The following is a 23,618-nucleotide window of genomic DNA, read 5'->3' as shown; positions in this document are numbered from 1 at the left end:
CTCATAGCCACCGTGGAGAGATGTTAACTACAACACATATGTGGCATATGAAAAGTGACTACCTACAAGGGGAAGAGACGTTTAAATTTGGCAAACTTTGACATTTGCATGATGTTTTTTGATTACCTAAGAACAAGGCTCACTGAGCCTCAAAATTCCTTTTTGGGATGGCTCCTAGTCGGTAATGATGTTTAGCCAACCCCTGGTAGAAGTGTGTTTGCGCTTGAGAGTAAACAGAGACAAGCTGGTGAGAAGAACTACCAAACTTCCCTCACATAATGCCTTGGTAAATGATGATCGCATCGTTAGAAGTGACACCTTCCAGACGTAAATTTGAGCTAAAAGAAAAATAGGAATTGCCAACTTAAACCAACAGCAATAGTCCGTGCGGTGTCACTAATCGGGGGTTGTTTGACCGCGGGCAAGTGTGTTGCTATTCATGGGGTATGATTATTATTATTAGGTTTTTTCGGTAAAGTCACGTCGTGATTTTTATTTTATTTTTATTTTACTTTTATTAATTTAGATTTTTTTCCTACGTGACTTTACCGAAAAAACCTAAGAATATGAATACTTGCAGTCACGAAAGCTTCAAATCTAGAATTATTATTCTTCACCGGCTGATCTATGGGCCCGTGAATATTAACTTGACAACAACAACAAAAACTTGACATTTTGCTACATTGAAAAAAAAAATCACAAACATGATTGGGGAATTGCTGACAAACCAGATCTCGTCTGTGCTAATGGATGATGAGTACGTACTGTGTCGTTCGAGAGAGGACAGACTTTTAATGCAAGTCTGGGCGAATGTTCCTGCTTTCACGACGTCTCGCGGACTGGCAGCAACAACTATATGGTCTCTTTGCATTTAATAATGAAATCCATTTCAATCGGTCTTCTGTAGTCAAACTGATTTATTGCTTGGACGAGCTGAATGAAAATGCTGTCCCCATCACTGCTTTCTGGCTCTCACAGTTTGTACCATGCTTATACAGTACTACATAAAAGAAATAATAAACAGCCCGTTGAACAATTAGCTGCTAAATTGAAAGCCTTCCCGGGGACTCTTTGATCACACTTCACTACACTTGTGAGTGTGCTTTGCTATGTATGTACGTTGAACTTATTTCGCACAGCACGCAGCCAACCGTGGCTAACCGGAGGTGCGGAGGAAGGCCAACAAACTAAACACAAAGCAGTTCTTAACAAAGTCGTTTTCAATCTAATATAGTGATGTAGTGTAGTGAAAAGCGTTGTGTGGGTGTCGTGTATAGTGCATCTCTGTACGTTGAACTTCTTTCGCACCGACACGTAGCCAACCGTGGCTAACCGGAGGTGCGGGTGAAGGACAGGGGGAGAAGATCCAGGTCCAGTTCAGATATCTCTTGCCAACGGTGTTAGCCGTCGCGCGGACGAATCCAACTCAGGGAATCAAACTCAGGTCGCTGGGTTACAGTGCATATTTGTGTACACATTATCGGACTGTAAATTACATGCCCGATATCTTATATCTGGCATTTGAGATGTTATCCTTCCAAATGTGTGTGCTCTCCCATGCCGTATCTCTGCTTTTGCATTTGTAATCCACGTCTCCTTTTGAGAAAGAAAAAAAAAGTCTTGCAGTTCATCTTCTTGGTTCTTTCGGTAAAGTCACGAAGAAGGGAAGTAATAAAATAATAAAAATAAAACATAATAAAATAATAATATAATTCTCACACTATTATGTTTTATTTTGATTATTTTATTACTTCCCTTCTACGTGACTTTACCGAAAGAACCAAGAAGATGAATCCCTGCAGTCACGAAAGCTTTAAATCGAAAAAGTCTTGCGGTTCTCAAAGAGACTCTCACATGGTTATAAATAAGGACTCCCTCCCTCCTCTCTTACTACGACTTGCGTTATTCACGGAGACAAAAACCCAAAGCCAAGGTCAAACTGGTTGTTTCCCCCCCTGACTGGAACCAACATCCGCTCAGCAATTCAACAAAGCCCTTGCAGCTTCCCTGTAACAGTCTGCGGCAGCGGGCAGCTGAAAGGATGTTAGACTGTGTGAAGATATTCGGCATATAAATTCATTGGCTTCCCCCCCCCCTGCTTCCCACCCCTTTTTAAATTAGCAGTGCTCGGGCTCGACAGATGGCCCAGCACAAAGGAATTCGAGAGAAAAACAAGGCATTCCTACGCACTGCAATCAGTCGCTGGCACCAACTCTCCAAAAACCCTGCTCTGGGATAACAACAAAATAACTGCCCTCTGAAGCTGTGGCGGTAGAAAGGCAAAGAGCCTGCTTTTGTACGCGCGTGGACGTACACGCACGTACACGCGCGTACACGCGCGTACACGCGCGTACACGCGCGTACACGTGGACGTACACGTGGACGTACACGCGCGTACATGTGGACGTACACGTGGACGTACACGTGGATGTACACGAGCGTGGACGTACACGAGCGTGGGACTCAGTTCGTACAGAAAGGGTCCTTGCTTACGAACGTCCGGTAGTTCGTCAGCATTAGTTTAAGAAAACCTGGCTATGCTGACGAGGCAAGTGAATGTCGAAACCGGTTAAGGATTTTTGCTTGTACTGGACCAATGCTGCCGCTAAAATGTGCTCCAGGAAGACCACGTGGCCGATGGGATGTGTAAATAATTTAATTGTATTTCGGATGTGAAGAGACAAATATGGGCGGGAGGCTTTATTTATTTTGCTATTAATATTCTCCACAACGATGCTTCACGGGTTACATTACACTGGTCAACACACTTTTTCTGGCATAACGTATTCCAACGGTCTTAAGGTAATTTTGGGGCTGATTCCAAATCTGGCATCAGTTTTTGTCTATCACATCAGGTTTTTGAGATATCAAATATTGCATTTTCAATAAAAACTGCAGAAGAAAAATATTAAAGAAATGTGGATATCTACACAAAATGATAATATAAACACACTATCCTAAAAATACAGCACCATGTTTTAACACTAAAGCAGTCACTGACTCGCAACAATTTGCAATCATAAGTGACAGAGTTAATTTCGGGTAAAATCAATGAAAATGGGATATGCCGATAACATAAAAATGAGATGTGATAGAGCAAATCTGAGGTCAGATTTGGAATCAGCACCCTGAAATTAGTCTAAAACAGCTGCAAAAGTCCAGGCCAGAAAAAAATGTGTTTTTTTTGTTGACCAGTGTTATATCCTGGGTCTGTACGTGGTGCCAACATCTCGGACTGGTTACTCGTACCCTCTCGCAGAACGTAGAGAGAGGACGGCGATACAGCTCGCCTCCTCCGCAAGTTGCCGCCTCCGTCATCGGAGCGGAAGAACAATGGCAAAGGGTTGACGAAGGGAGGAAAAGCCGGGAGGAGAACCCAGAGGGAATCCGTGCAGAGCAAGGGGGCGAAACCAACTCCACCGTGAGAGAGGCACCGGATGGGAGATCTGTGTGATAGTGCTCGACGCTATTATCCGCAAGCACTAATTTGAGAATAAATCACCCGCCCAGGTGGGAGCTAAATACGAGTTTGACAAAGCGCCTCGGAGATCCGGTTGTATTTAGACGTTTTCTATAGAGTGATCCATTTCAAGACACCCCACTGGTTTTTGTTTTTTTAGGGGTTTTTTTTCTCTCAACAGGGCACCGAATACTGTGAAAACGGTGGTCCCATGTCTTACAGCGGAGAGTGTTAAAATATGTACAGCACATAACTGCATTGACGGAGACATGCAGGGGATTTCAATTAAAATGGAATTTTCTCTAGAATGTCTGAATATTGTTTGAACGGGGTATCTGGAAAGTGGATCACCCCGTGAACCCAACTGGCATTTGTACACAGAATACTTTTTTTATCCTGGAGAAATCCGATGAGCTATGCCATGAAGCAATTATTCACAGACGCTCCGGGAGGGGCGCGCATACGGCGCGATGTACCGGTGGATGGATATATCCGTCATCAATCCCCTTCAACGTCTCACATCGTTTATAAATACAAACAACAAAAATCGATCTAACATTTATTGACAGCGAGGTGGGAACCCGATGACGAAAGGGATATTTTTCGAACGGAGACCTGTGGAGGTCATTGCGTTTTTCACGGAGACGCCACGCTTCCTTAACGGCCGAATAAAATTTCGATTTAAAGCTTTCGTGACTGCAGGGATTCATCTTCTTGGTTCTTTCGGTAAAGTCACATAGAATGGAAATAATAAAGTAATATATTATTATATTATATTTTTTTATGTTTGATATTTTTTTTTTTATTATTTCCCTTCTACGTGACTTTACTGAAAGAACCAAGAGGACGAATAAAAATCTATAGTAAGTCGCGCGAACGCACGTCAGTTACAAAACAAACACAAATATTGTTATAATCATTAAGCATCGCCCTGACAAAATGCCGGGGAAACGGCCATGCGAGGAATAATTAAGATATTAAAAAATCTAAACACCGACGCCTAACGCAGGTAACGGTATAATACACATTGGCTATATTTGGACTGTCACGACAAAGCGGGAGTGATGAATGGTAGGTGCCACCGGCGCGCTTATGAGCATCTGAGATAAGCGTTCCATAAAGCGGGGGGGGGGTGGGCGGGCGGGTGGACCGGGGACACAGCGCCAAGGACACCGCGAGGAGATTTACATTCGAGCCACGGGGCCGTGCAGAGTGCGCGCGAGACTGGCAAGAGGGCGCAACACACGAGATTCAGGCTGCAACCAGAAGGGCGCCACTCTGGAGAGATGTTAACCACCAGGAGCTCGTGGGTTCTATCCCGACCCTGACGCCTGTTCCTGGTTGGCAGGGAACTCCCGGAGTGTCTCGCCGCTCCTGCCTCGCGCCTTCTTCTGCATTTCCTCTCCTCTTAAATTTCGATGTAAAGCTTTCGTGACTGCAGGGATTCATCTTCTTAGTTCTTTTGGTAAAGTCACGTAGAAGGGAAGTAATAGAATAATCAAAATAAAACATGTTATGTTTCATATATGTTTTATTTTTATTATTCTTCTTGGTTCTTTCGGTAAAGTCACGTAGAAGGGAAATAATAAACTAATAAAATGAAACATAATATGAAACATTGTTTTATTCTTATTATTTGATTATTTCCCTTCTACGTGACTTTACCGAAAGAACCAAGAAGATCCTCTCCTCTTGTTTAGCTCTTCGTTTTGTTCACTTCTCATGTCCTCCTTTTTCTTGCTCTTCTCCGTCTGAATGTTGTTAGCTGCCCTACGAACGACTGTTAAGGGTGCTTTATCAATTTAAATCATTATTATATTTGGAGTTTGCATATTCTCCTCCCTCCCCACGATCGCGTGAATTTTTCTCTGGGTCCTCCGATTTTTCTCTCCACATTTAGAATCGACGTCACGCGACTAGGAGTATTTTGCTGCTGTAAATTTCCACGTGATGATACGACGCTTCGTCGAGCTCTCATTTGGCATAGCCAAGTCACTTGTGAAAAATAGCTATACAGCTCAGTGGGACCTTACCTGGCAAAATAGAAAACAGTTTAGTTTCTGTGTTTTTACTTAACATTCAAAATGATTTCCTGCCCAAATCAGCTCATTTGCCATTCACAAGCGCACAACGTTGGTGGAAATCCCACCTTCCTACAGCGGGAAGGCGAGTCAGACCCACAGGACCGACCGCTTTGATGATGTCCCCTAAACAAGTGGTAACTCGTTTTAGCGACGCCGGAGGAGGAGGATGATGAGGCCGAGTCGACTGGCAACCACGATTTGAACTCGCGACCCTTCTGACCGCGAGCCGCTCGCCCCACCGCTCAACAACCTGGACGGTTACCGCTGGGGGAAAGGTGAAGAGTGGAGTGTTGCATCGTGGGAAATAACGAAAGCTTTGGGGGGGGGGGGGGAGAAGCCTTCATCCAGCAGTGGAATGATCATGGCTAAAGATGATGACGACGACAACGACGATGATAACCTCCGGATTATAAGACGCTCCAGAAAGTAAGACGCAAAATTTGTGCTTTGTATCACTAGTCAAACAGATATGGCCACACACACACACCTAATGGATTATAAGGTGCACCCCCAACTTTTTTTTTAAAGACAAACGAAAAAAATACATTGTGTAAATCTGGAGAATAGGGTAGATAATCTCAGCTCGTTATACGAATGTTAAACCAATGACAGTGAGTGGCGATATTACGTGCAGTACAATGTCATACGAAGGGCAAAGACTCTCCCCCTGTTTTCACGAGTAATGGAGCAAGTGCTCATTGCCATTGATGACTGTGAACCAAAGGTGGAAATTCCACATTCCCATGGAAGGGACCAGTATTTTCGTGGGGGCCACAATAATCAAATGGGACAGAAGATTAATAATATCAATGGTTGTAGAGATGCGGTGTTCACGTCAGCCAAGAGTAAGCCAATGCTGGATGAAAGGCCTCCCAAAATCCACTGTAGCAATCCGCACAGCGCCCGTAACCCAAACCGATTTTATTGCTCCATCTCCGGGGTGGTGGTCGACCTCTTAAGCGCGGTCCCCCCACTTTGGCCACTACTCCCGTCATTCATCTCGACGACCAGCCACCACCGTCCCCGTCTAGCGACGTGTCCTGCCCATGCCCACTTACTTAGTTCTGTTGACTTTATTGGTTTGTTGCAATATTATCATCGCAATCATTGGGGGGAGGGGGGCGGGTGGAAGGAAATGTTTGAAAAACTTTACGTAATGGTGTAAATATTCGCGTGGCATGAGGGCATGCAGGTGTATTCAAAATCAGATAAGGCCTTGCAAAGCCAGATAAAGCCTTTTTTGCAAGGCGCCAAGCCAAACGTTCACCGCTCACACAATAGAGCACCTGGCGTCATCACAATTTCATAAGCAGATGGAAAATAACAGTTTAGTGTCACTCATCAGCACACCAGGCTCACGTGACAAGAGCAATTGCAGTGCATCAGTCATCCGTTTACGCATTTCCTTTATTTCAACCGGGTGACAGCCCACTGATTCTCTCTCTCAAGGGATCCCGAACTTGCACAGAAATATACAGCAGTCCCTCGGTTAACAGTGACATCGGTTACCAATTTTTGGTTAACGTTTCGCTTTCCCGTAGGACCCCATAGTTTCGACTGTTAAGATGTTGATTCGCGGTACGTTTGCGGTACGCACGCGGGTGCCAATTTCAGCCAATCAGAGCGCTCGTAAGTGGGGCTGAGCCATGCCCTCAGCCAATCGGCGACGCCCATTTATGAGCGTTTAAACCGCGACTGGCTTTGTTGACATTATGTTTTCTGTTTTAGGCAGAAATGCAATTCCTATATTCGATTAACAGTTATTTCGGTTCACAGGCGTTTTCGTGGAACGGATTCAAAAGCGTTAACCGAGGGACTACTGTACAAGCAGAAACTTGTACCAGATTTACCGGATTTCTTCATTAGAAGTAGGAATGACGACTCCACTTCTAAAGATAAAATGAAGCATATCTTTCTCTCTTTTGTTCACTGTGTCCAATATGCGTGCATTCAAATAAATACAAAACGGTCCACAACAGTTTGCTTGCTTAAACAACTGCTGCTTGATAATATTGGTCTGGAAAGCCAATAAGTCCTTGGACCAAAATCATATGTTGATTTACATGCGGCGCTCTGCTTATAAACATTTTAAGGGGTTTATATATAATTCATCCTATCAATGTACAACCCATTTTTAGTCAACTAAACAGTGCTTACTTGAGCCTTACGAGTTCATTGGAAACCCGGCAACTTGTTGTTTGCACTGCCTTGCTGGCCATTTGCACACAGAGGGGTCAAGGGTCACAGAATTAATCAGGCACACAGGGGAGCAGCGTCACCCTGACAGCGATTTGCTAAATGCCAGCAAATATTTGCCGAGCAATGCACAGATGAACACCGGTGGTCGTGGTCGTCATTCACGTTGGGCTTGTTTTCAAAAGTGATGTTACTCTAAGTACGGCCGTTACCCCTGTAGGGCAATAATGCTGTGACGTGGCCGAAGCAGACCAACTAACTTTTCTCGTACCCATTTACACTTCTGGGTGGGACACAGAGGCGACGGATGTGAATTAGGACACTTTTAAAAGTAGTTTTATATTTAATTCCTCCTATCAGCTTTGGAAACGTGCACCGGTTGTTTCAACTGCCTTGCCAGGAGATGGAATTGAACCGGTGGCTAGCCAATGGGTCACAAATCCAGTGTGCTGACCATTACTAAAATAACTAAACTATTTTTTATTTTATCAGGGAAGGCCCACTGAGCAATATAGATCTTTTTCAGAAGCAACCTGGCCATCAAAAATGATCGCTCAACCAAGCGGCTTATCGCGTGGAAATTTCTCGCACTAAGCGCATGTTGATTCTAATTGCGGAAGGGAAAACCCGGGAGGACCCGGAGAAAAATCCACACGACCACGGGACGAGACAGAGAGACAGAGAGACACACGTAAACTCCAAATATACAGGCATCAGGGTCGAGATCGAACCCACGACCTCCTGTGTACCAGACAAGGCAGTTAACATCTCCTAGTCCACCGTGGCACCGACCGAGCGTTTGTACATACCTCGAAAGCTGCTGACACAGGAAGTTAACCCAAGGTGAGGCCGGGTTGCAGACACTGAATATTTAATCTGGCGAAACACGCACACACAAGCACAAAATGAAAACACGGTTTTTCAGTTGATTTTCTTCTAAAACAGATCCACCATCGAACAGCGAGTACCAAGCAACATGCAAACGCCGTGTTTCTCACACATTAGTTCACACGTCACTGCTGCGTGAATCTGAATTAGCTCTAAACATAGCTATGCTTGACACACCCAATAACTCCTTTCCTGGCAAGCAATTTACAAATTGGACACAGTGGAAGACTCTTACACGATAAATTCAGGATATTCTCACTTCAGAATGCCATACAATTCCAAGGTTAAGACATCGGTGAAGGTCACGGTCAAGTTGTCTTTGTAGAAGCAGGTGGCAAATCAAGAGACCATCTTCAAGGGTGACCTCTGGGTCACAAAATGATAAAGAACCGCATATGAAGGAAACATAAATCCAGCGCGCACACAAAAAAAACTGTGTCGCCATGAAACATCCAAAATAGCGCAACGAAATAATGCATCCGCATTTAGAGAAAAGTGGCAAAAAATATAACTGTTGATGATTGAACTCATTTTACTTGTTAATTCAAGTGAAAGGTGAGCCCCGGCAGGTATTGAATCTGCGAGTGCTGCATGTCACTTGAATCTGTTGGCATTCAGATCCTCTCTGTGCAAGGCCTCATCGTCTTGTTATCACGCAAGTGCGTGCAACTTTAACGCAGCCATTTCTTGGCCTTTGATTGGAGCTAAAACGGCAAAGGTACAGCCCTGAAATTGCTTGCTCACACGCCTTGCTGGCTGAAGGGTCCGGTGTGCTAACCACGACCCTGCCCCTGTGAGACCTCTGGATTGCAAGTCCGGTGTGCGAACCACTAGACTGCCACTGTGGGACTTCTGGATTGCAAATCCGATTTGCTAACCACTACACCGCCCCTGTGGGACCTCTGGATTGCAAGTCTGCTTTGCTAACCACAACACCGCCGCTGTTGGCAGCTCCGCTGATAACACCGAGGACATTTCTTGATAAGTAGCTTCACATCTACGCGTGTGCGGTTTGTTCATTGGTTATATTTTGTTTGGTAAATGAAATCCAAATTTAACGCAAATTAGCGGTGGGGTGGGGGGGAGTAGCGAGAGGGGGTTCCATTCGTTGGGGCAGCATCTGGATGACCAAGGCTCTCCACCAGGGTCCTCTCGCACACTAAAAAATAAGAGGGGGCTTTCTCAGTGTACCCACCGTAAACGCGACCAGCTCGGATCAAGGACGAGCGACATTTCAAATGTCAGTGACAAGTGCCTATTTTTAGGCTCTGTCCACACTTGGAAGAAGCCGTATTCAGACTTGCAGCTCATACACAGAACTATAGTATTGTTGTTGTTATTATAATAAGATGTACAGATGAATTCTAGATTTGAAGCTTTCGTGACTGCAAGGATTCATATTCTTAGGTTTTTTCGGTAAAGTCACGTAGGTAAATAATAAAAATTAATAAAAGTAAAATAAAATAAAAATCACGACGTTTCGGAGGCAACACAAGCCTCCGCCTGTATCAAGTGATACAGCTATCGTGCTGTGACGGTTCCACCTGAAGACGGAGGCTTGTGTTGCCTCCGAAACGTCGTGATTTTTATTTTATTTTTATTTAACTTTGATTAATTTTAATTTTTTACCTACGTGACTTTACCGAAAAAACCTAAGAATATGTACAGATGAACTCAAATTAACCGTAAGGCGCCAGGGTGGCGAGAAGAGCGTGACGGTGGCGATATTTAACTCCCTCGCCTGGTATACAGGAGGTCCTGGGTTCCATTCCGACCCTGGCGCCTGTAGATTTGGAGTTGACATGTTCTCCTAGTAGTCGCGTGTATTTTTCTCCGGGTTCTCCGGTCTTTCCCTCCACATTTACAAACATGCGTTTAGAGTATTTGGTTGCTATACATTTCCACATGATAAGCCACTTCATGTGGCTTATTGCGTGGAAATGTATAGCAAACCAAATACTCTCTAAGCACACGTTGATTCTAAATGTGGAGGTAAAAACCGGAGGGCCCAGAGAAAAGGGAATACATTACAACTTGAAATATACAACAGGCGTCAGGATCGGGATCGAACCCACGACCCTCCTGCATACCAGGCGAGGTGATGAACATCTCGCCACCATGGCACCCCAATGAAACACAATGACCTTTTTATTTATTTTACACCGCAAGGGACAACACCAGGACATTAAAGTGCTGGCTCCATATGCTGACAAAACACATTACAGCCCCTCCGACACCCAGTCACGCCGGAGTGGCTGGAAACAACCGGAATCGGGCAACACGTCATCGGTTTGCGGTTCAGCTTATTGCGCGCGTCACTCGGTGTCAAACGTTTCATGCTGGCTGTAAATCCGTAGCGCCGCGTGCGGTGCGTGACAATGCAGTTTGCGAGCCCCTGGATAAAAGATTTCAACAGTTGTCAAATGAGCTAAGCTCCCCCCCCCCCCCTGATTTTCCCAATGAATATGGTCTCTTTGTGAGCTGCCCGAAACATATTTTCGAAAAAGAGTTCATTGCAGCTGTGGTTCCGTATATCTCTCAGGAGGAATTAGGTTCTCGGGATTACTGCATCGTTCAGCCATGGTCAATCCACTGCTAGGATCAAGGCCTCTTCCAAGCATCTGCTATCTCTCGCGATCCTGCGAAATATTGATCCACCGAGAACTTAAATTGCTCCACCGCCTCACTGTACATCCTCTCGGATACGTTTGGAATGACAAGATTTATAAAAATATACATAAATTACAGCCCTTTGTCAATCCACTGCTAGATGAAGGCCTCCCTGTACCATGTCAGTCATTGGATTATTTGACCATACTTCTTCGGTGCACTGATCAGTTTGATTTGAAGAAGGGGGGGGGGGGCAGATATCACTCGACACTGATGACGAAGAATCAAACAGTGCGCTAACCACTGCACCACCCCTCTACCCGACAGCATTACATCTGAATATATGCAAATGTGTCAAATGTATTTGGTCACCTGCAATCAACTGCTGCACACAGTTAACATCTCCCGATCGCGAGACCCGGCGGTCACGAATGATCGTTCAAAGAAGTGGCATATCACGACGTGGCAATTTAAAGTAGCAGCCAAATACTCAGAAACGCGTGACGTTGATTCTAAATGTGGAGGGAAAAACCGGAGGAACCAGAGAAAAATCCACATGACCATTGGGCGAACATACAAACTCCAAATATACAGCAGGCGTCAGGGTCGGGATCAAACCCACGACCTCCTGCATACCAGACGAGGTAGTTAACATCCCACCGGACCTCATGCATACCAAGCGAGGTAGTTAACATCCCGTCACTGTTGGCACTCGACTAATAAGTCAATGGTGGTTGCCCGATGGATAGACTTACCCCCCCCCCTCGTCATAGGAATGAGGAATTTCCACCAATGGCTCAGGGCTGTAAATCATGGATGAGCGCACTGCCTAAATGCTCAATTGAACAGGGAATAACTTCGACTCTTCTTGAGAGTGCAACGCAGTAAAATGTTGTTTTACCGCGCAACGCTCCTGCATCTGTGCTTCCCGCCTTCGTGAACATGCATTGACCGTTGTGGATGAAGGATGGTTAGATAGCTCCCATGATCGGCAAGCCAATGGGAAGCACTCACCCAGCAGTGGATTGACAAAAAATTAACCCGTAAAAACAAAGTTTTTCACTATAAATCCTTTATATGCGTGGCATCGGTTTTATTTTATTATTCATTTCTGTTTTTCTTGAGTAAGAGTTTCATTTTCATCACATTGGTATTTTAAATTAAATATAACATTTATTTTTTCCTATAAAGTGGAAAATTTTGTAAAAGAATTTTCACGAAAATAAATTGTCACGCACAACGAGTCTGTGTGCAAAATGTCAGCTCGATTGGATCACGGGAAGTGAGTTAAAAAACGACCGAAAGATTTGCACGGTCGTAAGCACGCAAAGCAAGCAAGCAAGTGAACTTAATATAAAGGATTTAATAAGTATAACCCGTAAAAACAAAGTTTATCACTATAAATCCTTTATATACGTGGCAGCTAGAGTCCTCTCGTCCTCTGGCTTGAGATGGCTGCCACCTATGGGTCAGATGATTGCCTGCCAGTATTAAGCAATTGGTAATTAAATATTTAGTTTTTTCCCTAAACAGTGTAAAATTTTGGAGAAAAAATTTTCACGAACATTCATTGTCTCGCACAACGAGTCTGTGTGCAAAATGTCAGCTCGATTGGATCACGGGAAGTGGGTTAAAAAACGACCGAAAGATTTGCACGGTCGTAAGCAAGCAAGCAAGCACGCAAGCAAGCAAGCAAGCGAACTTAATATAAAGGATTTTAAAATGTCTGCACGCTGTACTTAACACCATTACAATGAGGCATGCAATTACTCACTAACCTCTCCATATCCCCCACCTGACAACACCCCACACACCCCCAGCAATTCCACCAATTGTTATAAATAGTCGCGATATTATTTGAGAATCGATATTTTCGTCCGTTGAAACGGCCTCGTGCGTCTCGCTTCCCATGTATGCGAACGGTACGTGTGAAGCGAAAGTCATCAGATCCGACACGGACAATTCTACGCATGTATCGTGAGCGCAAGGATCGATATTTTAATCTCCGATTCGATGCATCGTCATATCTCTAATTACAACGGTGATAGCACACAAGAGCGGGACATTAATGTCAACGAATACTGCTTTGATTTATAGAACAAAAACCTCGCACTCATCAATAACGGCGGGGCTTTAGAATTATATATAACGAGCTTTTTTGCCTGTCCAAGGACGGGTGTAACCGTCACTTTCTGTAAAGAAACGTCATATTTTAAGCGACTTTGCGTAATAAATTACTTAATTCAGCTCGACCTTCCTCTGCGTTAGTGTAAAAATCCACCCACTCATGAATATTAATGAGGGGGGTGGGTGTCGTGTAGAGTGACGTCACGCGCGGGACACACACACACACGCGCACATTCTTGGCTTATTCTATTAGTAAATAAGCTACGTTTCAGACAATGGCCTTTTTCACAGCACATTGCGATCCCAGAGAGGGAGAGTTCACAAGAGTTTGATATTTAGGTATTACACTGAACATAGGATTTGTTGTGAGGACACGTGATAAACAGTTGAAATCATCGCCAAAACGTATAGTTCTATGGGTACCTATAATCATACTCACATGATATTAACGTGAACATAGATCGGAATGGTCACCATCATAGGAATGTGGAATTTCCACAACTGGTTCAGAGTTGCTAATTAACATTTGTACTGCCCCGTGTTCTTTTGACTTGGCTGTGAAAATTGTATGATACTGTCATAACAATACTAGCTTTCAAGATAAAAAATAACTACAAAATATCACCAACAGTTTGAATCCCATTTCTGAATTAAAATAATAGATTTAATAATCTGAACTGCACAAGTAAATAAATACGTTCTTAAATAGTACTTTGAAAACAATCATTAATAATAGTATATTACCCTGTTCTGTAACAATTTAATGATGATGGTCATGATGTCGTCAGATGGTCGATGCTAATCCGCCCAAGTGCAGGTATTAGGTGGATTATGATGTCGCGGGATCATGATGACAGCTTCATCCAGAAGTGGACTGATCATGGCTCATGCCGACGGTGATTATTAAGCATTCAAGAAACCCTCCCCCCAACCCCCGAGCAGTTTCAGCTTTCTGTGTCTCATCAGCAGAGTAATGTCTTGTTATACAAACTTCTGCTGAACTACCACGTTATTTCTAGATTTGAAGCTTTCGTGACTGCAAGGATTCATACTCTTAGTTCTTTCGGTAAAGTCACGTAGGTAAAACATGAAATGAAAATGAATAAAAATAAAACAATATTTTTTATTTTATTTTATTTTATAATTTTAATTTCATTTTTTACCTACGTAACTTTACCGAAAGAACTAAGAGTATACCACGTTATTGGCAAGAGCACCCCATGCAACAAAACTATATCACCGTACAATCGCGACTGTAATCATGCAACAACAACATCAACAACAAAAAGGTACTGACCTTCCACGGCAGGAACAAAGAACGGCGTGCCGTCAAAAGTACAATCGCCGTTCACAACAGTAAACAAAGATGACCCTCGCGGGTCAGACAAAGGCGCCGGATCGCAGCCAGCATCGCAGCAAGAAGAAGAAAAATCCACGGGGGCCAAGCATCCGCGTTCTTCCGAAAAACGCATTCCAAAGCCGTGCCGTCAAGATCGCCGCCCCACTACCTGCCCTCCCCAGCCGTCATCCACGCCGAAAGCAGCCCCCATTCTCTCTCTCTGCGTGGCTCAGCCTGTCGGAGATAAGGCGAGCCAGAGCCGTTCGTAAACACTCAGGAAAAGCGAGCGAGCAAGCGACCTATCGAGCATTGTTGCGTTCACACCACCGATTGCCTTGCACGCTGTGGGTGGGTGGGTGGAGGGGGATCCATAGCTCCTTCACAGCCTCACACGGCACTTATTTTGACCGGCTCCTGACATCGCGGTCTGAATTGCCTCACTCCGACGCCGATATCGGTAACATCTTTTAAAGTGCGGTGCGGGCCGGACGGGGTGGGGGATGGTTGGTGAGATGGGAGGGGAGGTAGTGGAAGGCTGGACTCCGTTGTCTGGTTTGTATTAATGCACTTGGTTGGACCAGCTGCACATTCCAGCCCTTATGCTGCACACACAACACAATACAAAGGCAAAGATCCCCCATGTAGCCTCGAACAGAATGTTGGGGCGGAACGCTGTTCGTGAGCACCTATTATGACCGGCACGGCGCACGAGTGGGTGGGTGGTCAGTACCACGCCCGGCCACCTTTGTCTCCCCGGTGCTGATGTTTTATACAAACCTCATCAGGTACTTATTTATGGCTGGGTCGACTTAGGAGAGGCCCAGGACTGGTTCAGACATTCGCTGCCACGGATGTCGTTGGCCGAGAGTGGGAATCGAACTTAGGTCGTGGTGCTTCGTAGTGCACTGCGCTAACCACCGCATGGCCACTCCTCCCCATTGCACACACACACATACATACAGATTCACACACAGATTCACACACACACATACAGATTCACACAGATTCACACACACATACAGATTCACACAGATTCACACACACAGATTCACACACACACACAATTCACACAGATTCACACACAGATTCACACACACACACATACAGATTCACACACACATACATATAGATTCACACACAGATTCACACACACACATACAGATTCACGCACACACACAGATTCACACACACACACACATACAGATTCACACACACATACAGATTCACACAAACACACTACATCCACACAATCCTGCACCCTCCGCAAACTATGGCTACAAATTCTTAACGTCTATGAAACAACTGATCATCATTAACACAAACACACTATCATAATGTCATAGCAATAGAGTCTGAACAATATTGAGTGACACGTAAATGAATGAAAATATCGGAATACTGTGAACCCTGTACAACTGAATTTTACAAATGAATCGTTCTAAGTCCACTGATGGATGTAGGCATCCCCGTGCCGAATTTGGTCATTGGAGTTGTTTGACCATACTTCACCACACTGGTCAGTGCGGGTTTTTGAAGGGTGTTGCGCATGATCAGTACAGACATCGTAGCCATTACAGGGGCTCGAACTCGGCTCTCTGGATTCATAGCACAGTGCGTTAACAAACTACAGCATCTCTACCCCTTCACCATCACACAAACTACGAATCCCAAGTACAAAATAACAGGCACAACATTACCACTGCCGTCAAATACAATACCACGAAAATATTGTTTTCAATCCTGGACAACAAAAAAAACTCTGGACAAACCACTAAATTATTTAAAACACAATATAAGTGCCCAACTTCTACTGCCTGTAAGCAAATTAGTGTTTATTGTTGTCACCGCTCTTCCTGGGCAGAGAGCTTGCATACAATATTACAACACTATGGGGGTAGAGCTGTGGAGCAGCAGTCAGCACATTGCACCTGGTCACAGCTAACATCCAGTGGGTTCTGTGAGATCTGGGCCACAGCCTTCACCAACCTGCACTCTCCTGGGTGGTGAAGTATGGCCAAACGACCTCTATGAGAGACCCTAATGCAGCTGTGGATTTTGACAAAGATGCTGGTCACATGACCCAGTGGTTTGACGCTTGTTGCAGGGATTCACGGTTCGAATATGGTAGGCCACGCTGGTTAATGCTGCTGGTGCCTTTACCACAATACAGTTGATCGTTGATTATCCAGCGCACGATTATCCGGCTGCGTCCAACATTATCCGGTGGTCTCGGGCCGATCCGGCAAAACCGGCTAAATGCTGTACCAGTCCGGCGATCGGCACCATGTGCGTGACAACAGTAGCTGCGCTTGATTTCAGTGTTGAATATTATAAACGCTACATGATACACTACATACAACTTAAACAACAAAAAATACTGCACGTATATACATCAGCCCATGCAGAGTCTTTGAGATAGAAGGGGTAAGTACAGTACATTAAATACGGTAACTTTTCACAGTCGGATATTTATTTGTCTATTTGTGTATGTTTATTTATGCCAGTTTCATACAGTAAACACATTCAAAAACACGAAAAAAAACACACAACACCTAAAAACATAATGGCATGTAAGAATGTGAAGAAATAAGGTATTTTAAATAACGATTTAGCGATTATCCGGCGTTTTTAAAAATCGGGATGACCACTTCCAACCCCCCCCCCCCCCCCCCCCTGGAAGCCGCGTGGGATAATCGATGATGTCCTGTAATGAGCCACGTTGTCTGTCTGCTTCAGATTGGAAATGTTAAGGTCCCCCTGACGTAATGACCAAGAGCAGGCCCATTGCTTGCCGGCTTCTGGGTTCCAAACATGCCAAGTTCGAACGTTACAGCCGCAAATTACTCAACCGGGATTACACGCGACAATCATCCCCCCCCCCCGCGCCCGCCTCCTCCGACTGACAGACTCGGACCCTGGGTCCCTCTTGCAGATGAGGCTCATCCTGGGCTCTAGAGCTCTGATCTGTGGTTAAACCAAACAAACTTTGAAAGATCTCATCTTCTTGGTTCTTTCGGTAAAGTCACGTAGAATGGAAATAATAAAATAATAAAAATAAAACATCGTAAAATAATTCTCACGACGTTTATTATGTTGTATTTTTCTTATTTTATTATTTCCATTCTACGTGACTTTACCGAAAGAACCAAGAAGATGAATCCCTGCAGTCACGAAAGCTTTAAATCGAAATTTGGAGAGATCTGCGATTAATATTTTTTATGTTACAATTTCAATCTCGTCACCATACGGCTGTTAACAGCTCTTCGGCACACGGCGGACTTTTAAAAAAATAAAGTAGAACCCAACCTCATGCCCCAAGAGGAATAGCCACACTGCAGTAGGGCTTCTCCAATATAATACAACAACGAAAGGTTGTTGTATTTTGTTGTATTTTTCTGCCACTCACCACCCCACTCACCACCATGCAGTGACCGGCCACACTTCAAGCATATAGCTGACTCCGTAAACTAAAGAAAACTGGATTTTAAACATCGCAAGAATTGCAAAGACACGGATGCTTCAGAGTGCTCGAATAGCTTACGTGCCGAGTCAAAATGCTGGCCTCGCCAATTGGTAGGTATCCATTCTAGATTTGAAGCTTTCGTGACTGCAAGGATTCCTACTCTTAGGTTATTTTGGTAAAGTCACGTAGGTATTATTTCTATTATTTTATTATTCTTATTTTTACCTACGTGACTTTACCGAAAAAACCTAAGAGTATCCAGTTCAAATCCCGAGTTGTTTTTATTCCACCCTTTGTACTCTCTCAAGGTCAATGAAATCAGCAGCTATTTGTTGTTGTTGTCATCGTACGGACAGACCGTCCCCTACCCGCGACGTCGACGGAGATTAGCAGCGTCCCACGCTCGCGTACGCGCAGAGGAACCGTAACACGTGGTCGCGCTGGACCTACATGCACGCACCCACAATTGCAACATTGTTATAGTAGAAGCTCTCGTTTCAGGCGCAAGAGATTCAGAGTGAATCCTCGTTGCAACTCGATCCCCCCCCAGTGCCAATACCAACTCGTCATCTTCGTGACAACCCAGCCTCGATGATGGCAGCAAGAGTTGTGTTCTGACTTGCACTGTTTGGATGTCATCGCCGCCACCACCACCGTCGTCATCTTTGGGGTAAATCCACTGCTGCACAAAGGCTTTTCCCAAGCTGCCCCCATCTCACAATCGTCCCACGATGTCATATGTTCAGACTTCTTCAGCGAATTCGTTTTTAGAAAAGGTCTGGCAGTAAATCAGAAACAGAGGTCTGTCTCAACCACCTGTATTTACAACGCAGCGGCTCATGCAATTTCCAACGTGGTAAAAGCGAGCCATGGCCACCTATCGGCTGATACGTGAATCAGGATTAAGCACTTTAACCAAGGAACAACTGGTATCCACAGAACAACGGTACGTGGGTAAAACTACCGCGTGGGTTTTCAGCGGTTATCTTCTGGGCCTGAAATCAAGCTCCTGAAATAGCTCCCAGCATGTAGAGCGAAACGTCGGACAATCGTGCCAAACAACACAGGGGGAAACAACCCTGAAAACACGTGGGAGAGCTACAGAATGCGGATGAGGGTAATGGGAATGTGAATTGAAGACAAGTGAATTTAAACAATCATTACAAGTGAATTTAAACAACACTGTGTCACAATTATTTATTTACTTTGTTCCTGGGTACTAACTGTTATTTCGTAATTGCTTATGCCTAAAAAGTATAGAAAATGGCTATTATTCCCGAAAAACTTTGCTTTTGTGTCCAGAACAGCTATATTTCGATTTAAAGCTTTCTTGACTGCAGGGATTCATCTTCTTGGTTCTTCCGGTAAAGTCACGTAGAATGGAAATAATAAAATAAAAACAAAAACCAATAAAATAATATAATAATATCATAATATAATACAATAATATAATAATATTAATATATGTTTTCTTTTTATTATTTTATTATTTCCATTCTACGTGACTTTACCGAAAGAACCAAGAACAGTTATATTTTGAAATTTACCTTTTCGTTCACATGAAGCCAGAAAAAAACAACATATGAATGTAAATTTACATGTATTTATACAAAAGTAATACAAAGATGACTACAAAAGATTTAGAAGTGAGTTGGTTTTCGAGATTTATAATTATACTGTAAATCGACTTTCACGAATCAGCCACCAAATGTAGTCTCCCATCATGTTCTCGTTATCCTGTCCTTGGTAAGCAGCGTTCAAAGTCCAGTATATCCTGGTGGAAGCGCTTGCCTTGCTCCTCCGAGTACGCTCCCATGTTCTCCTTGAATTTATCAAGATGAGCATCAAGGATATGGACTTTGAGGGACATTCTACAGCCCATTGTGCCGTAGTTCTTCACCAGTCTCAACCAGCTCAACATAGTTTTAGACCTTGTGGTTGCCGAGGAAGCCACGAACCACTGCGACAAAGCCGTTCCAAGCTGCTTTCTCCTTACTAGTGAGCGTCTTGGGGAATTCATTGCACTCCAGGATTTTCTTCATCTGTGGTCCTACGAAGACACCGGCTTTGACCTTTGCCTCAGACAGCTTCGGAAAGAAGTCTTGAACGTACTTGAAGGCTGCCGACTCCTTATCTACAGCTCTGAAAAAATTTTCATAAGGCTAAATTTGATGTGCAGTGGTTGCATCAGCACCTTCCGGGGGTCCACCAGTGGCTCCCACTTGACGTTGTTCCTCCGCACAGAGAACTCGGTCTGCTGTGGCCAGTTCCGCCTGTGGTAGTGCGCATTGGTGTCTAAATCTTTTGTAGTCATTTTTGGATTACTTTAGTATAAATACATATTAATTTTGATTCATGTTGTTTTTTTCTGACTTTATGTGAACGCAGAAACACAAATTCGCCCGTTTTCTCATTGAAAATAGGTACATTTCAAATCATCACTGTCCTGGTCACAAAAGCAATGTTTGTGGGGAATAATAGCCATTTTCTATACTTTCTAGGCATAAGCAATTACGAAATAACACCAACTACCCAGGAACAAAAATTGTGTTACATAGTGCAATCATTACAGCATTAATTCTAGATTTGAAGCTTTCGTGACTGCAAGGATTCATATTCTTGGGTTTTTTCGGTAAAGTCACGTAGCTAAAAAATTTAAATAAAAATCACGACGTTTCGGAGGCAACACATTTTACTTGATACAGCAAGCGTGCTGTGACGGTTCCACCTGAAGACGGAGGCTTGTGTTGCCTCCGAAACATCGTGATTTTTATTTTATTTTATTTTTTACCTACGTGACTTTACCAAAAAAACCCAAGAACATTACAGCATTGCTTCACCACCTCAAGGATAGAGGAGGCGGCAGCTGAAGGGTACGGCCTCTGGCTTTGTGGCTGCATCAGGTCGACCGTTACCGTCGAGCCTCAGGGATAGGGAGGAAGCTTCCGTGGGGGCTTATCCAGGAGGAACCCCTACGGAAAGGGGGGCTCGCGTAGACTCAGATTATACCTTGGCTACCACATTCGGCTAATCCATAAGGCTGGTCCCAGCAAGGAGGAGAGCTCAGAAAACTCTTTTGGAGTTCACACAAAGTGCCATTGGGTTCTCCAAGGTAAACATTCTAATCCAACATCTATTCTAAGTTTTGCGCTGTCCACCCTGGAATTTGCAGTCTAAGTTTGGTCATACTTTTCGGCCAGATTCTCGTCTTGATGAGCAGCCAAGCAAATGTGTCCCCAGCCATTGCATAAAGTCGTGAGAATCCAACCCACAGCACCTGTCTTACATAACACATTGTATGTACATGGCCTCATTACCTGCACATTTTCTTGGTTCTTTCGGTAAAGTCACGTAGAAGGGAAATAATAAAGTAAATTTATTTATTTATTTCCCCTTCTACGTGACTTACCGAAAAGAACCAAGAAGATGAATCCCTGCAGTCACGAAAGCTTTAAATCGAAATTTACCTGCACATTATTCATTGTTACTGTTAAAATGGAGTCGCACTCTGAATTGCACGCAAGGCAGGGCCTGCTAAATTAGATATTTAATTGAGCAAAATGTATTAAAAACTTGGACAACAACACAGGCACTCAGTTATTTTTCAGCTTGTAATCTTGCTTCGCAGTGTTACTTACTGCATTTAATTCCCCAATGTTATACCGACTGTGCTATCGGTGTCACGAAACGAAGAATCCACTTGGAAATATTGCAAAGCAACGTGACCCCGCGAGTGCGAAAACTACCGCAGCATAAACTTTCTCCAGGCTTCTCCCAAACTATTCAAGCGGCCGTTTTGTCCCTTCCAAGGGACCAAAAAAAATAACATTAACGTGGCCTGCGTTGACAATCAGAACTATATATGGGAAACATATGGGAGGGGCACGCCACTTGGGGGCAGAGCACATTAGCCCAATCACACACGAGCGCTAACCCATAATGTTAATCGCACACAGGGCAACCTGACCCTAACTCCATCCCTAACCCCATCTGTGGCATTTAAGCAAGACTCCTTTTCAATTTTAGGTCACATTTCACTTCCTGTGCACATAGCTTCTTCCGCACAGCAGCAGCGGCTTTTGACTAACCATCGAACAAAGACGGTCACTGCATCGCGCGCTTTCAGAAGCGCTTCTGTGGCCGTCTGGAACGCTCTTCCTTCCGATATTAGGAAGCCACTGGAGCTATGCACTTTTAAATCTAAATTGAAGACTCGTATCTTAAGAACTGCTTGTTGTCTTTAGTTTACTGTGCTTCCCCCGCACCTCCGATTAGCACGGTTAGCTACGTAAGGTGCGAACGGAGTTCAACATACGTTTAAATAGAACATTGTAAATGATAAGAAAACCCATAAAAACAGAAACATTAGTCCAGGCTGGAAAATGAACGGTTATCAACAACACGGAAAAAAAAGTGCACTCGTGCGTGTAAATACAGCTCTCAGGCCTAAAATATGATGCAAAAACACCAGTTTCTGGAAGAACTGCATTGTGGTTATTGACGATGGCTGTAGACACGATAAGCACATTCTTTGGGTCTTTGGGTAAAGTCACGTAGATAGGTTCAAAGAAAATAACAAAAAACTACGACGTTTCGATCGCAACACATGATGACGACCGCTTGTGTTGCCATCGAAACTATGTAGTTTTTTGTTACTTTCTTATTTTCTTTGAACCTATCTACGTGACTTTACTGAAATACCCAAAGAATATGAATTCCTTGCAGTCACGAAAGCTTTAAGTCACGATAAGCACAATTTAGTTATTCAGGGACTAGTGGTTTTGCACAAAGCAAAACGGCTGAGGGCTGTTCGTACACACGGTGCACGTTTGATGCATAACGAACTCCGTAGTTTCACAGAGGCCGCACTTCACAAGCAAACGCACGTCTCTGCCCGCACGGCCCGAACTTCAAGGAGGCACCACGCCTCCGTGTAGAACGAATTCAACGTCTGCGACGTCACCACCAGAAGCGCCGCTGCCGGCCATAACGTTTACACGGCCTTCCGTCGGTGCCGTCCTTTGTACTCTTCCACTATCTCTCGCCCAACCCTGAGCACAGCCTGGCCAATGATGATGATGACGATGACGATATGATGTCCCTTATCTCAAAAAGGGGCACGACCGCACCGTAGAATCCACGGCCTGATGTGGTCGCAGAGGACGAATTCGCGGAGCGTCTGCCACCGAACCTGGCTGCACAGACGGGGTCAACGGTTTTATTACCCTTTGGTTAACTCGCTACGGTACTGTAAAAGGTTACACCGTCAACTACAAAGCAGACATTTAGAGACGATGGAAAAGCAGTTGGCTGTAGTTGTATGTGGGCTGCTAATCTGACAAAAAATATCTTACTCCTGTTAAATCAAAACACTAGTTAAAGTGCCCTTCCCTTGACCATCACGTGGCCCACTCCCCAATGATGATCACACCTTAAATGGTTTGTCTGTAG

At 44.2% G+C, this 23,618-nt stretch overlaps 1 protein-coding gene across 1 annotated transcript in view; it reads right to left on the bottom strand.

The window, feature by feature from the left end:
- The window catches only part of LOC133356220 (disheveled-associated activator of morphogenesis 2-like), a 127,174-nt gene that overhangs the window by 61,571 nt on the left and 41,985 nt on the right, over positions 1 to 23,618 (bottom strand). Inside the window, 1 exon segment of the mRNA XM_061573596.1 lies at positions 8,550 to 8,616. The gene's annotated coding sequence lies outside the window, so the exon portion shown is untranslated.

Source organism: Lethenteron reissneri, chromosome 53 (assembly GCF_015708825.2).
Source record: "Lethenteron reissneri isolate LAM-NWPU_2019-01 chromosome 53, ASM1570882v1, whole genome shotgun sequence".
NCBI classification, from domain to species: Eukaryota; Metazoa; Chordata; class Hyperoartia; order Petromyzontiformes; family Petromyzontidae; genus Lethenteron; species Lethenteron reissneri.
The sequence above is the reverse complement of the archived record's forward strand: the minus strand, read 5'-3'. Positions and strand labels throughout refer to the sequence as shown.